Source organism: Heptranchias perlo, unplaced genomic scaffold, assembly GCF_035084215.1.
Source record: "Heptranchias perlo isolate sHepPer1 unplaced genomic scaffold, sHepPer1.hap1 HAP1_SCAFFOLD_52, whole genome shotgun sequence".
Classification (NCBI taxonomy): domain Eukaryota; kingdom Metazoa; phylum Chordata; class Chondrichthyes; order Hexanchiformes; family Hexanchidae; genus Heptranchias; species Heptranchias perlo.
The window spans coordinates 5319660-5334097 of NW_027139537.1; the positions used below are offsets into that span (position 1 = coordinate 5319660).

Here is a 14438-nt window from a genome sequence, read left to right on the forward strand (position 1 = left end):
AAACAACTACAGCACCTCAAACTAATAGTGTTCCTCAAACAAATACATCACCTCAAACTAATAGTGTTCCTCAAACAAATACAGCACCTCAAACTAATAGTGTTCCTCAAACTAATACAGCACATCAAACTAATAGTGTACCTCAAACAAATACAGCACCTCAAACTAATAGTGTTCCTCAAACAATTACAGCACCTCAAACTAATAGTGTTCCTCAAACAAATACAGCACTTCAAACTAATAGTGTTCCTCAAACAAATACAGCACCTCAAACTAATAGTGTTCCTCAAACAAATACAGCACCTCAAACTAATAGTGTTCCTAAAACAAATACAGCACCTCAAATTAGTAGTGTTCCTCAAACTAATACAGCACCTCAAACTAATTGTGTTCCTCAAACAAATACAGCACCTCAAACTAATAGTGTTCCTCAAACAAATACAGCACCTCAAACTAATAATCTTTCTCAAACAAATACAGCACTTCAAACTAATTGTGTTCCTCAAACCAATACAGCACCTCTAACTAATCGTGTTCCTCAAACAAATACAGCACAGCAAACTAATAGTGTTCCTCAAACAAATACAGCACCTCAAACTAATAGTGTTCCTAAAACAAATACAGCACCTCAAATTAATAGTGTTCCTCAAACAATTCCAGCACCTCAAACTAATACAGTACCCCAAAACTAACCATTAACTGAAATGTCAATGTCCGAACAGGAGAAGCAGGTTGACCTTGACAGGCGGCGGATCTGTTAAGAGGATATTAAGCTGCAGGAGAAAGTCCCGTTCAGGAACTGCAGTTGTATTCAATTAATTTCGAGTCTTTTCTCGACATTAGAGCAGAGAAACACGTGGTGCGTAATATCACCGCAGGACCTTCCATGGTCGGCCTAATTCAGTACAACATCCCCAGTACATTTCGTCTGAAGCTCATCACCAGATGCCTTTCAAGTCACCTTTGCTGATTTGTTGCAGTTCAGTTTGGGTTTGAATAGAGTTGTTTCTTTACCAGCATAGCTTTATTGGGGCGAGGGGTATTGGAGTTTGTACCGGGCAATTTGTAGCTGTCCATTGCTAATTGATCTTCAATTGACACAATACATTTCAATTAAACTATCACAAAAAGACGGACTATTCCTGCATCCACTCCCCCCCCCCCCGCCACCACCAATGTTCCAACTTACTTCATTTCTCCATCGCTGCTTCTACCAATCTCTAACTCTGTCTCTAATTATAAATCTGTCCATCGTGCTCTCTTTCTACTAATTTTATGTTTCTTTATCTCTTTCAACTTTATCCATTGTTATTTTGAACTTATTAAAAATCAATATCAATCTCCTTCGACCGATTCGAATGTATCGTTGTCTCTCCACTGCTTTAAATGTATTTTTTCTGTCTATCTATCTTTCTATCCATCTACCTCTCCATTCATCTATCTCTCTATCTATATATCTCTCTATCCATCTATCTCTCTATCCATCTGCCTATCGATCTATCTTTCTATCTATATATCTCTCTATCCATCTATCTCTCTATCCATCTGCCTATCTATCTATCTCTCTATCTATATATCTCTCTATCCATCTATCTATCCATCCATCTATTTAACTATCTACCTATCTATCTCTCTATCAATCTATCTATCCATCTATCTATCTATCCATCCATCAATCTATTCATCTATCTCACTGTCTATCTATCTTTCTATCTATATATCTCTCTGTCTATCCATCCATCTATTTAACTATCTATCTATCTATCTATCTATCTATCTATCTATCTATCTATCTATATATCTCTCTATCCATCTATCTATCCATCCATCTATCTATCTATATATCTCTCTATCCAACTATCTATCCATCCATCTATCTATCTATATATCTCTCTATCCATCTATCTATCCATCCATCTATCTATATATCTCTCTATCCAACTCTCTCTATCTATACATCTCTCTAGCCATCTATCTATATATCTACTTACCTATCTATCTATCTCTATCTGTCCATCTATCTATCTATATAGCTATCTATCTGTTTACCTTTATCTCCCTATGTCTCTATATCTGTTTCTCCCTCCACCTGTTTATTGCTCTGTTGTTGTTTCTCTATCGCTTTCTGTCTCTCCTTCTTCATTACTCAAGTTTATCAAATAGCTTTCTAATCTTTATCAAAAAAATGCAATATTAAAGCATGAGCATGAGGTAAATTAGCAAATTACAAGGTGGGGTTGACTCAGTATGTTGGTCTGTGAAGACGTCACCGAGCCCTCTTCCTTCTTCAGGCTGCTGATCACAGAAGTCTCCCTGAGCAGCTTCTGGAAGAAGAAGCGCGATCACTTCTCGTCCTGCTCCACGGAGCGGACTCTGGAACGAAAGATAATCTTTGAGGTCCCTTTAACTGGATGGATCACACCGTGTGATCACAAGGTGAGGCCCCTTTAACTGGACGGTTCACAGCATGAGATCACAGGATGAGGCCCCCTGAACTGGACGGTTCACACCGTGAGATCACAGCATGAGGCCCCTTTAACTGGACGGTTCTTCCCGTGAGATACGGTCTGTATTGCACTGTATTGCTTCGAAATTGTGAAATTTAGTTTTAACTCTGTGTATTCTTAAATTTTATGCAGTAATGTATGTTTTGTAATAAAAAAAATTCGCAGAAACTTTCGAATCAAACGGGAATCAAACCTCCACACGTTATCCATTGCTCCGTTGGCCCAGTTTTCAAAAAGCATGCAGTAACTCACACTCCCACAGCGCTGGAGAATGAGCAGTTACCGAGTCAGTCTCGGTCATGCCCACGCGATTCCACGAGTCCGGAAGTGTCAAAAGGTGCACGGTGAACAATCACCAAAGAGAGAGACATGAGCTGCTTCCTTTCGATCGCTCAGCTTGTCGAGCGGAGAACTATAGTACAATTAACAGATCAAAGTTTGCTGGTTCGAAGTAATAAACGTGCTTTTGGAGTAAGTAGCTCTAGGCCATTCTCTTAACTTTACAGGCAGCCGACAGCTTAACATGTTGGCGCTGAGGCACAGGAGACCACTTTTCCTTTGTCAAACCTTAAAGCTTTCTGTGTCTTTCAGAACACGGCTGTTTTGCTCGAGCATTTGCCTCTGCTCACCAGCAGGGAGTGCCTTTGAGCAACAACACGTCAAACCGCTTTCAGGCAAAAATGTCTTCGATCAGGCAGACAGACGGGGCTCTCGCTGCTCCCTCAAGCTCGGGGCCGCGGTTCCTTTCCTGAGATCTCGTCTACCTTCCGCAGGCTCGGGCTCTTCTCAGCATCATTCACGATTACTGTGGCTTCCCGTTCTGCTGTTGCTCACTTGCTGATGTCCGATACTTCCGATTGGAGCAAAGTATTGATTGTATTCAGGGAAGGGGCCAACCCAAGGCGAGATTTCTCTGCTGATCGTGGAACTGCTTGGAGGCGAGTGCGAAACAACTACTGTGAAGAGCATTGAATAAAGGGGGCAGTAGCAACATGGATACAGAATCGGCTAAGGGACAGGAAACAGAGTTGTGGTGAACGATTTTTTTTCGGACTCGAGGGAGGTGGACAGTGGTGTTCCCCAGGGGTCGGAGCTGTGACCACTTCTTTCCTTGATATATATTAATGACTTGGACTTGGGTGCACAGGGCACAACTTCAAAATTTGCAGATGACACCAAACTTGTAAGGGTAATGAACAGTGAGGAGGATAGTGATAGAGTTGAAGAGAATATATACAGACTGGTTGCATGGGCGGACACATGGCAAATGACACTTAACGAAGAAAAATGCGAATTCATGCATTTCGGTAGGAAGAACGAGGAGATGCAAAATAAACTGGAGGGCACAATTCTAACAGTGATACAGGAACAGAGAGATCTGGGGGTATATGTGCAAATATCATTGAAAGTGGCAGGGCAGGTTGAGAAAGCGGTTAAAAAAGCATACGGGATCCTGGGCTTTATAAATAGAGGCAGAGAGTACTAAAGTATGGAAGTCATGATGAACCTTTAGAAAACACTGGTTCAGACACAACTGGAGTATTATGTCCACTTCTGGGCGCCGCACTTTAGGAAAGATATGAAGGCATTAAAGAGGGTGCAGAAGAGATTTACTAGAATGATTCCAGGGATGACGGACGTTAGTTACGTGGATAGACTGGAGAAGCTGGAGATTTGATCGAGATTTTCAAAACCATGAAGGGTTTAGAAACAGTATATAGAGAGAAATCGTTCCCATTTGCAGAAGGGTGAAGGACCAGAGGACATAGATTTAAGGTGATTGGCAAAAGCACCAAAGATGAAATCAGGAAAAACGATGGGGGAGTGGGACCAGCTGGGTTGCTCTTGCATAGAGCTGGTATGGTCTTGATGGGCCGAATGGCCTCCTTCCGTGCTGTGTTCTTTCCATGATTCAAGTCGAATGCTCGCTGAGCAGGTGAGAGATAGCAAGATAGATTCTTGCATTCTCCACTCACCTTTTGACTTGGGTCAATTGTCCAGAAACAAAAGTGGCGTCAGTTTTCAGCGAGCCCATGGTCCATGTACTTCTTAAGCTTCACTGCTTGCTACGGTACAGAGAGGTCAAGTGGCAGCAAATCTTTTGGTGTGCTGCAGGAAGAAAAAAATATTGATTTTGGTCTTGAGCAAAGATGGGGGAAAAAAAAAGCTTAATGATGCCTTCTCTGAGGATTGAACTCAGGACCTTCAGATTATGAGACTGACGCGCTGCCTGCTGCGCTAAGAAGGCACTTGATGTATAAATCTCCAGGCAGCTCTATCAAGTAGGACAGTTTGCAAGGTGTAAAATCATAAACTAATCGGCAGTTTGCAAAAACTCTCCATCCAGGTGGAAATCGAACCAACAATCTTCCGAATTTTGGTCAGACACGTTCCCCATTGCTCGACTGGCCAAAGGTGTGTCGAGTAAGTCGGAGCTCACACTCTCACAGCGCTGCGGTATGAGCAGGTACCGAGTCAGTCTCGGTCATGCCCACGCTACTCCACGAGTCCGAGAGTGTCAAAAGGCACACGGTGAACAATCACCAAAGAGAGGGACCTTTGCTGCTTCCCTTCGATAGCTCAGCTGGTCGTGTGGAAAACTTGTGGAGATTAAAACTTGAAAGCAAAATCACTCTTAAATCGTTGGTTTAATTCTGGCTCAAAATAGTGAACGTGCTTTCGGAGTAAGCGGTTTTGAGCTCAAGGCCGCTCTCTTAACTTTACAGACTGCTTACTGCTGAAAATGTTGGCGCTTTTCCTTTCTCAAACCTGAAAGCTGTTTTGCTCGAGCATTTGCCTCTGCTCACCAGCAGGGAGCGCGTTTGAGCAACAACACGTCAAACCGGACTCACTTTCAGGCAAAAAAGACTTCTGTCAGTCTTTCGGACAGGTCTCTCGCTGCTCAAAGGAGTGCCGTTGAGCAGCATTTTTTAAATTTTCAAAATATACATTATTTCATAAAATTTAATGATACATAAAGTTCAGGGTTAAAGTTCGCAATTTCAATTCAAAACAATACAAAACAGATCGCACACAATATGATCCCATTATTTCAATACAATACACTGTGTATGTCTTATAATACATTCTGTATAATAAAAGGTGGGATGGCTTTACACGGCGCTCTTTCCCCATAGAGCCCTTGTATAGGCCGCACCGTGCCTCAGTGCATCCCGCAGCACATTCCCCTGGACCTTGGAGTGTGTCAGTCGGCAACACTCGGTCGTGGACCGCTCCTTCAGCTGGAAGACCAGCAGGTTTCGGGCGGACCAAAGGGCTTCCTTCACCGAGTTGATGGTCTTCCAGCAGCAGTTGATATATGTCTCGGTGTGCCTCCCGGAGAACAGTCCATAGAGCACAGCGTCCTGTGTTACCGAGGTGTTGGGGATGAACTGGGACAGCTGCCAACGCTTCTCTCTCCACACATTCTGCATGAAGGTCCAGTCCACCAGGAAACAGACGACGGTCCCATTCCCGCAGCCTTGAAGGCAGCTCGAGGTGATGCTGAGATTCCATGTGTGTTGGAAGGACTGCACTGGGAGGGCCCTTCTCACCACCATCCAGGCCACATCCTGGTGCCTGTTGGTCAGTTCTGGCGACGAGACGTTCTGCCAAATGGCATCGACCATCTGGTCGGGGAACTGGTCGATCGGATCCACCCTCTCCTTTTCCTGCAGAGCCCTCTGAACGTTCCACTGTCTGACGGCCTTGTGGTCGAAGTGGTTCCAACTCAGGAATTTCTACACCTGGGACAGGTGGTGGGGGACAGTCCAGCTGAACGGGACCTCCTGCGTCTGCTCGGTTGTCTGGACCCAGTTTTCTCAGTGTATTGTACATGGTGTCCCTGTGGACGCATTCTCCTTAGGACCTCCAGAAAAAGTGGAAGAAAGCTCGGGTGACTGTGGTGACGGAGCTGTGGTGAATGGGCCAGAACTGGGCCACGTAGAACAACACCCCGAGTACCTCACACTTTATCACCTGGTTCCTGTTGGTTATGGAGAGGGAGCGCCCCCTCCCACCATACCAAGCTTCTGTTTGGCCTTGGCGACGCGCCCTTCCCATTTATTGGTGGAGTCCTGGGGCCCCCCGAACCCGATACCCAACACCATCAGGTAGTCGGACCTAACGGTGAAGGGAACAAAGGATCGGGTCTCCCACCTGCCACAGAACATGGCCTCACTCTTACTGCGGTTCACTCTGGACCCCAAGGCCAGCTTGAAACGATCGCAGATGTCCATCAGTCTGTGGATCGACTGCTGATCGGATCAAAAGACGGTGACGTCAACCATTTACAGGGAGGCCTTAACCTGAGAGCCTCCACTGCCTGGGATCGTCACCCCCCTGATTACTGTGTCCTTTCTGATTAACGCAGCAAACAGCTCGACACAACACATAAACAAGACTGCAGAGAGAGGACAACCCAGTCTGACTCCAGATCTGATCGGAAAACTCTCTGACTCCCGCCCATTGATTCGGACTGTGCAATGGATGTCCATGTAGAGCAGTCGGATCCAATCGCTGATTCCATCCCCAAACCCCATTTTGGATAGCACGTTAATCATGTATGCGTGGGATATTCTGTCGAAGGCCTTCTCCTGGTCCAGGCTGATGAGGCAGGTGTTCACCCCTCTGTCCTGCACGTTGGCGATCGTATCCCTGAGCAGCGCAAGGCGATCAGAGATCTTCCTTCCGGGTACAGTACAGGTCTGATCCGCGTGGATCACCCGCCACAGAACAGATTCGAGCCTGTCAGCGATGGCCTTCGACACAATCTTGTCGTCAGCATTTAGCAAGGAAATTGGTCGCCAATTTCTCATTTATTCCCTCTCCCCCTTCTGCTTGTAGATGAGGGTGATGATGCCTTTCCTCATGGATTCTGACATGCTGCCTGCCAGAAGCATACCACCGTACACTTCCAATAGGTTTGGGTCTATCCAGTTCCACAGAGCCGATTACAAGTCAACGGGTAAACATCGCTCCCGGGAGATCTACTCTTCTCGAAGGACCAGACGGCCTTTGTTAGCTCGTCCAAGGTCAGTAACCAATCCAGGCTCTCCCGCTCGCTGTCCTCCAAGAGAGAGAGGACAGGAAGGATTGGGAGGTCGTGTTGTCTCACGGCTTCGCGTCATACAGCCCGGCATAAAAAGACTTGCTGATCCTCAGTATGTCAGTCTGTGAAAACGGCACCGAGCCCTCTTCCTCCTTCAGGCTGCTGATCACCAGAGCGGACTCTGGACCGAAAGGTGATCTTCGAGGCCTCGGAGGCAAGGAGTGAGACTTGCTGGTCCTTCAACTCCCTGAGTTCCTCCCCGGCATCGATCCCCATCGACTGCAGCTGGAGCGGATCCCGCATGCTTTTCTGGAGCTGGGACAATTCCCTCTGTCTATCTGTCGCGCCTTTAACTGGACAGGTCACACGGTGAGATCGCAAGGTGAGGCCCCTTTAACTGCAGGAGTCACACCGTGAGATCATAGGGTGAGGACCCTTTAACTGCAGGAGTCGCACCGTGAGATCTGAGGTTCAGGCTCTGTGATTCCAGGTGGTATTTCCTGGCTTGGCTAATTTAAATATGTCAGGTGGTGAGAGTGTTGGAGAAATGAAGGCTTGAGATGGCAGAAGCACAGGGTCTCAGCAGCAGTGCGACCAGGACTGTACTTTGTAACTGGTGCAGGGAAACAGCAGTGGGAACGGAAATCACAAATTCACAAGAGATTTAGAGGTCACTGTATATAGATCATTAAAATATCATGGGCAGGTACAGAAAATAATAAAAAAATGCGAATGGAACGCTGGTCTTTATATCGAGAGGACTAGAATACAATGGGGTAGAAGTTATGCTACAAATATACAAAGCACTGGTTAGACCACACCTGGAGTACAGCGTTCAGTTGTGGGTACCACACCTCCGGAAGGACATATTGGCCTTGGGAGTGCAGAGCACATTTACTGGAATGTTACCTGGACATTGAGGGGGAGAATTGGATAGGACCTGTTTTTGGGCGGGAGGAGCACGATCCGCTGTTACCCCGTGCCCAATGGTCCCTGCGCAGGCAGGACGAGATTTTCGTCAGGCCTGAGGACTCACCTGCAATCTGCGTTGGAAATCAGCATTGAACGAGGGTTCCATGCAATTCGCAATTTCCACCAGCAGGGGGTAGCTCCAATCTCTTAAAGGCAAGCTCGCTGTGAGAAATCTCTTAAAGGTAGCTGGTAGCTGTTATTCGCTGAATATATCAGCCTACTGTCTGCACAGAGTCTGAACAGAGATAAGACATCGCACATATAAAGCACAGATGCAGGTCCCATCCCTATTTTTAAATACTGATGAGTTAATTTAAAATATTGAATAAAGGTTGCACACCAGTAAATCCCACATCCTCCAATCTGCAGGCCAGACCTCACCAATGTGCCGGCCTGAGATTCCGTGCACCAAGGTTCTCTGCTGAATCACCAGAGGCCTTGGTGTAAGAGGTGGACTGAAGGAGGGACATCCTATATCCGCAGTGGGCAAGAGGTCCTCCAGACATACACCCAAAAGGTAGTGGGAGGCAGTCGGGGATGAAGGCAATGCCAGGCGCACAGTATCATGAACATGGATGAAGTACAGGAAGAAGTTCAATACTTTGACATGAGTGGTCAAGATGAGTGAGGTCAACAGTCAAGTGGCGCCTCCTACCAACTACACCACGAGCTGTATCCATTGCTCCACGCACTGCACACCCCATCACCCACATACCAACCAACTCTTTCCTTCAGTACTCAACCCTCTCACCCTTACACATTACCACCGTTGCAAGCAGCACACCCACAACTCACAGGCCACACACACTGATAGATATTCAACCATGATATCAACATCACCCAGACACACGTCCCGCTTTCTTGCAGGAGAAGCTTTCACATATGAGGAGGCAGCAAGTGGCGGTGGCATTTTGCCCCTCAAGCCTATTCCACGCTTCGATCAGATCAGTGTGGACCTGTGACCTAATTCCATATACCTGCCTTAGCCCCATATCCCTTAATATCATTGGTTCACAGAAATCCATCAAACTCAGATTTAGAATTCTCGATTGAGCTGGCATCAACTGCCGTTTGCAGAAGAGCGCTCCAAACATCTCCCACCCTTTGTGCGTAGAAGCATTTCCTCACTTCACTCCTGCATGTCCTGGCTCTAAATGTTAGGCCAAGTCCCTGCGTCCTAGCTGAGGTATTAAATGAGTACTTTGCATCTGTCGTTACCAAGGAAGAAGAAAACACACAGATAAAAAAGAGGTAGTTGAGATACTGGATAGGCTAAAAATTGATGGAGGAACGACAAGAAAGGCTGGCTGTACTTAAATAAATAAGTCACCCGGTCCGGCTGGGATGCATCCTAGATTGCTGAGGGAAGTAAGGGTGGAAATTGCAGAGGTTCTGGCCATAATCTTCCAATCATCCTTAGATATGGGGGTGGTGCCCGAGGACCGGAGAATTGCAAATGTTCCACCCTTTTTCAAAAAAGGGTGTAAGGATAAACCCGGCAACTACTGGCCAGTCAGTTTAACCTCGGTGGTGGGGAAGCTGTTAGAAACGATAATCCGGGACAAAATTAATAGTCCCTTACACAATTGTTGATTAATAAAGGAAAGCCAGCACGAATTTTTTTAAAGGCAAATCGTGTTTAACTAACTTGACTGAGTTTTTTCATGAGATAACAGAGGGTTGATGAGGGCAATGCAGTTGATGTGTATATGGACTTTTAAAAGTTGTTTGATAATGTTCCACATAATAGGATTGTCAGCAGAATTGAAGCCCAAGGAATTAAACTGCAGTGGAAGCATGGATACGAAATTGGCTAATTGAAAGTAAACAGAGAGCAGAAGTGAACGGTTGTTTTTCAGACTGGAGGAAGTGTTCCCCAGGGGTCGGGATTAAGACCACTGCTTTTCTTAATATATATTAATGACTTGGACTTCAGTGTACAGTGCACAATTTCAAAATTTACAGAAGGCTCAAAAATTGGAAGTGTAGTGAACGGTCATGAGGATAGTGAAGGACTTCAAGAGGACACAGACAGGCTGGTGGAATGGGCGGACAAATGGCAGATATCGTTAACGGCTTAATTGTACGCGAAAACGTATCCAATAGCGATCATAGCATGATCGACTTCAATGTGGTGTTTGAAAGGAAAAAAAGTGAGTCAGCTGCTAAGATTCTAGACTTGGGAAAGGCCGACTTCAATGGGATGAGACAGAGACTATCCAGAGTAAACTGGGCAAATCTGCTAATGGGTAAAACGCTTGATGATCAGTGGGAAATGTTTAAAGAAACATTTAACGTGATACAGAATCGGTTTATACCCCTGAACTATAGTTGCCAAAAAAAAAACAGCCGAGGACAACTAAAGAGGTAAGGGAGAGTATTATACATAATGAAAGGATAAACAAAAAGGCAAAAGGTGGCACAGATCCGAGCGAATGGGAAAGATACAAAGATCAACAAAGCGTCACAAAACAGATAGTAAGAGCTACAAAAAGAGAGTATGAAAAGAAACTTACAAGGGATATCAAAACCAATGCGAAGAACTTTTATAGTTACATTGGGAAAAAGAGGGTGGTCAGGAGCAGTTATGGCCCTTTAAAAACTGAAAGTGGGGATATTGCCATTGAAAATGGGGAAATGGTGGACATGTTGAACGATTACTTTGCGTCAGTATTTACAGTAGAAAAAGATGATAGCGAGCCAGAATTACCAAGAAAACTAATAATGAATCGGGGACTGGGACTCGACAAAATTAACATAAGTAAAGCAACAGTAATGAACAATATAATAGCACTAAAGAGTGACAAATCCGCAGGACCAGATGGTTTCCATCCCAGGGTTTTAAAGGAAGTAGGTGAGCAGGTTGCAGATGCCCTAACTATAATCTTTCAAAGTTCTCTAGATTCAGGAACTGTCCCTCTAGATTGGAAAATAGCACGTCATTCCGTTTTTTAAGAAAGGAGAGAGAGGGAAACCAGGGAATTATAGACCTGTTAGCCTAACATCTGTTGTGGGGAAAATGCTGGAGTCCATAATTAAGGATAGGGTGACTGAACACCTCGAGAATTTTCAGTTAATGAGAGAGAGCCAGCATGGATTTGTGAAAGGTAGGTAGTGCCTGAAAGGCTGATTGAATTTTTTGAGGAGGGAACTAAAGTAGTGGACAGGGGAATGTCAATCGATGTTATTTATATGGACTTCCAGAAGGCATTTGATAAGGTCCAACATAAGAGGCTGCTAGCTAAGATAGAAGCCCATGGAATCGAGGGAAAAGTACGGACTTGGTTAGAAAGTTGGCTGAGCTAAAGGCGACAGAGAGTAGGGATAATGGGTAGGTACTCACATTGGCAGGATGTGACTAGTGGAGTCCCGCAGGGATCTGTCTTGGGGCCTCAGTTATTCACAATATTTATTAACGACTTCGACGAAGGCATAGAAAGTCTCATATCTAATTTGCCGATGACACAAAGATTGGTGGCATTGTAAGCAGTGTAGATGAAAACATAAAATTACAAAGCGATATTGATAGATTCGGTGAATGGGCAAAACTGTGGCAAATGGAATTCAATGTAGACAAATGTGAGGTCATCCACTTTGGATCAAAAAAGGATAGAACAGGGTACGTTCTAAATGGAAAAACGTTAAAAAGAGTTGACGTCCAAAGGGACCGAGGGGTTCAGGCAAATAGATCATTGAAGTGTCATGAACAGGTGCAGAAAATACTCCATAATGCTAATGGAATGCTGGCCTTGATATCTAGACGACCAGAGTACAAGGGGGTCGAAGTTATGCTGCAGCTATACAAAACCCTGGTTAGACCGCACCTGGAGTACAGTGAGCAATTCTGGGCACGGCACCTTCGGAAGCACATATTGGCCTTTGAGGGAGTGCAGCATAGGTTTACTGGAATGATACCCGGAATTCAAGGGTTAATTTACGAGGAGCACTTACACAAAATGTGGTTGTATTCTCTGGAGTTTCGAAGGTTAAGGGATGATCTGATCTAAGTTTATAAGATATTAAGGGGAACAGATAGGGTGAATAGAGAGAAACTATGTCCGCTGGTTGGGGATTCTAGGAGTTCGGGGCACAGTCTAAAAATTAGAGCCAGGCCTTTCAGGAGCGAGATTCGAAAACATTTCTAAAACAAAGCGTGGTAGAAGTTTGGAACTCTCTTCCACAAAAAAACAATTGATACTAGCTCAAATGCTAAATTTAAATGTCAGATAGATAGATTTTTGGCAACCAACGGTATGAAGGGATATGGGCCAAAGGCAGATATATGGAGTTAGATCACAGTTCAGCCATGATCTTATCAAATGGCGGAGCAGGCACGAGGGGCTGAATGGCCTACTCCTGTTCCTATGTTCCGATGAAATTAGCGCAGAGAAGTGCGAAGTGATGCATTTTGGCTGGAAGAATGAGGATAGGCAATATAAACTAAATGGTACAATTCCAAAGTGGATGCAGGAACAGAGAGACCTGGGGGTATATGTGCACAAATCATTGAAGGTGGCAGGATAGTTTGAGAAATCGGTTAAAAAAGCATGTGGCGTCAAGGGCTTTATAAATACAGACATGGAGTACAAAAGCAAGGAAGTGATGTGGAACCTTTATAAAACGCTGGTTCGACCACAACTGGAGTATTGTGTCCAATTCTGGGGCACCACACTTTAGGAAGGATGTGAAGAAGATAAAGAAGGTGCAGAAAAGATTTACTACAATGGTTCCAGGGATGAGGGACTTCAGTTACGTGGAGAGTCTGGAGAAGCTGATGTTGTTCTCCTTAGAGCAGAGAAGGTTAAGAGGTGATTTGATAGAAGCGTTCAAAATCATTTCAGGTGATTGGCAAAATAACAAAAGGCGATGTGAGGAAAAACTTTTTTTACGCAGCGAGTTGTTACGATCTGGAATGAGCTGCATGAAAGGGTGGTGGAAGCAGATTCAATCATGGCCTTCAAAAAGGAATTGGATAAATACTTGAAGTGAAAAACTTTGCAGCACTACGGGGTAGAGCGGGGGATTGGGACTAACTGGATTGCTCTTACAAAGAGCCAGCACGGGCTCGATAGGCCGAATGGCCTCCACCTGTGCTGTAACCATTCTATAATTCTTTGATTTTGAAGTGTAGTCACGATGGTAATGTAGGAAAAGCTGCAGCCAATTTGTACACAGCAAGATCCCACATATTGCAATGAGATGAATGACCAGAAAATCAGTTTTAGTGATGTTCGTTGAGGGATAAATATTGCCCAGGACACCGGTGAGAACTCGCCTGCACTTTTTCGAATAGTGCTGTGGGATCTTTTACAACTACCTGAGAAGGCAGATGGGGCTTCGGTTTAACGTCTCGTCTGCAAGGCGGCATCCACAACAGTGCAGCACTTTCTCAATACTATCCCTTCGACAGTACAGCGCTCCTTCACTACTGAACCTCCGAGAGTGAAGCACTTCGTCATTGCTACCCCTTCGACAGTAGAGCGCTCCATCACTACTGACCTTGCGACAGTGCAGAACTACCTCAATACTACCCCTTCGACAGTACAGCGCTCCTTCACTAGTGACCCTCCGACAGTGCAGCACATCCTCAATGCTACCCCTTCGACAGTACAGCGCTCCCTCAGTGCTGACCATCTGACAGTGCTGCGTTGACTCAGTACTGCCCCTCCGGTAGTGCAGCACTCCCTCAGTACTACCCGTCCGACAGTGCAGAACACCCTCCGTAATGCCCCTTCGACAGTGCAGCGCTCCCTGCGTACTGATCCTCCGACAGTGCAGTGCTCCCTCAGTACTGACCCTCTGACAGTGCTGCGTTGCCGAAGTACTGCCCCACCGGCAGTGCAGCACTCCCTCACTACTGAACCCATGACAGTGTAGCACTCCTGCAGTGCTGCCCCTCTGACAGTGCA

At 45.4% G+C, this 14438-nt stretch overlaps 1 protein-coding gene and 1 non-coding gene across 2 annotated transcripts in view; both read right to left on the bottom strand.

The window, feature by feature from the left end:
• Nucleotides 1-14438, bottom strand: part of LOC137314523 (NACHT, LRR and PYD domains-containing protein 3-like) — a 374540-nt gene that overhangs the window by 78800 nt on the left and 281302 nt on the right. The gene's annotated exons all lie outside the window — the stretch shown is intronic.
• On the bottom strand, nt 4683-4755 carry trnam-cau (transfer RNA methionine (anticodon CAU)). Its single transcript has one exon. It is a non-coding gene; the product is annotated as a tRNA-Met (tRNA).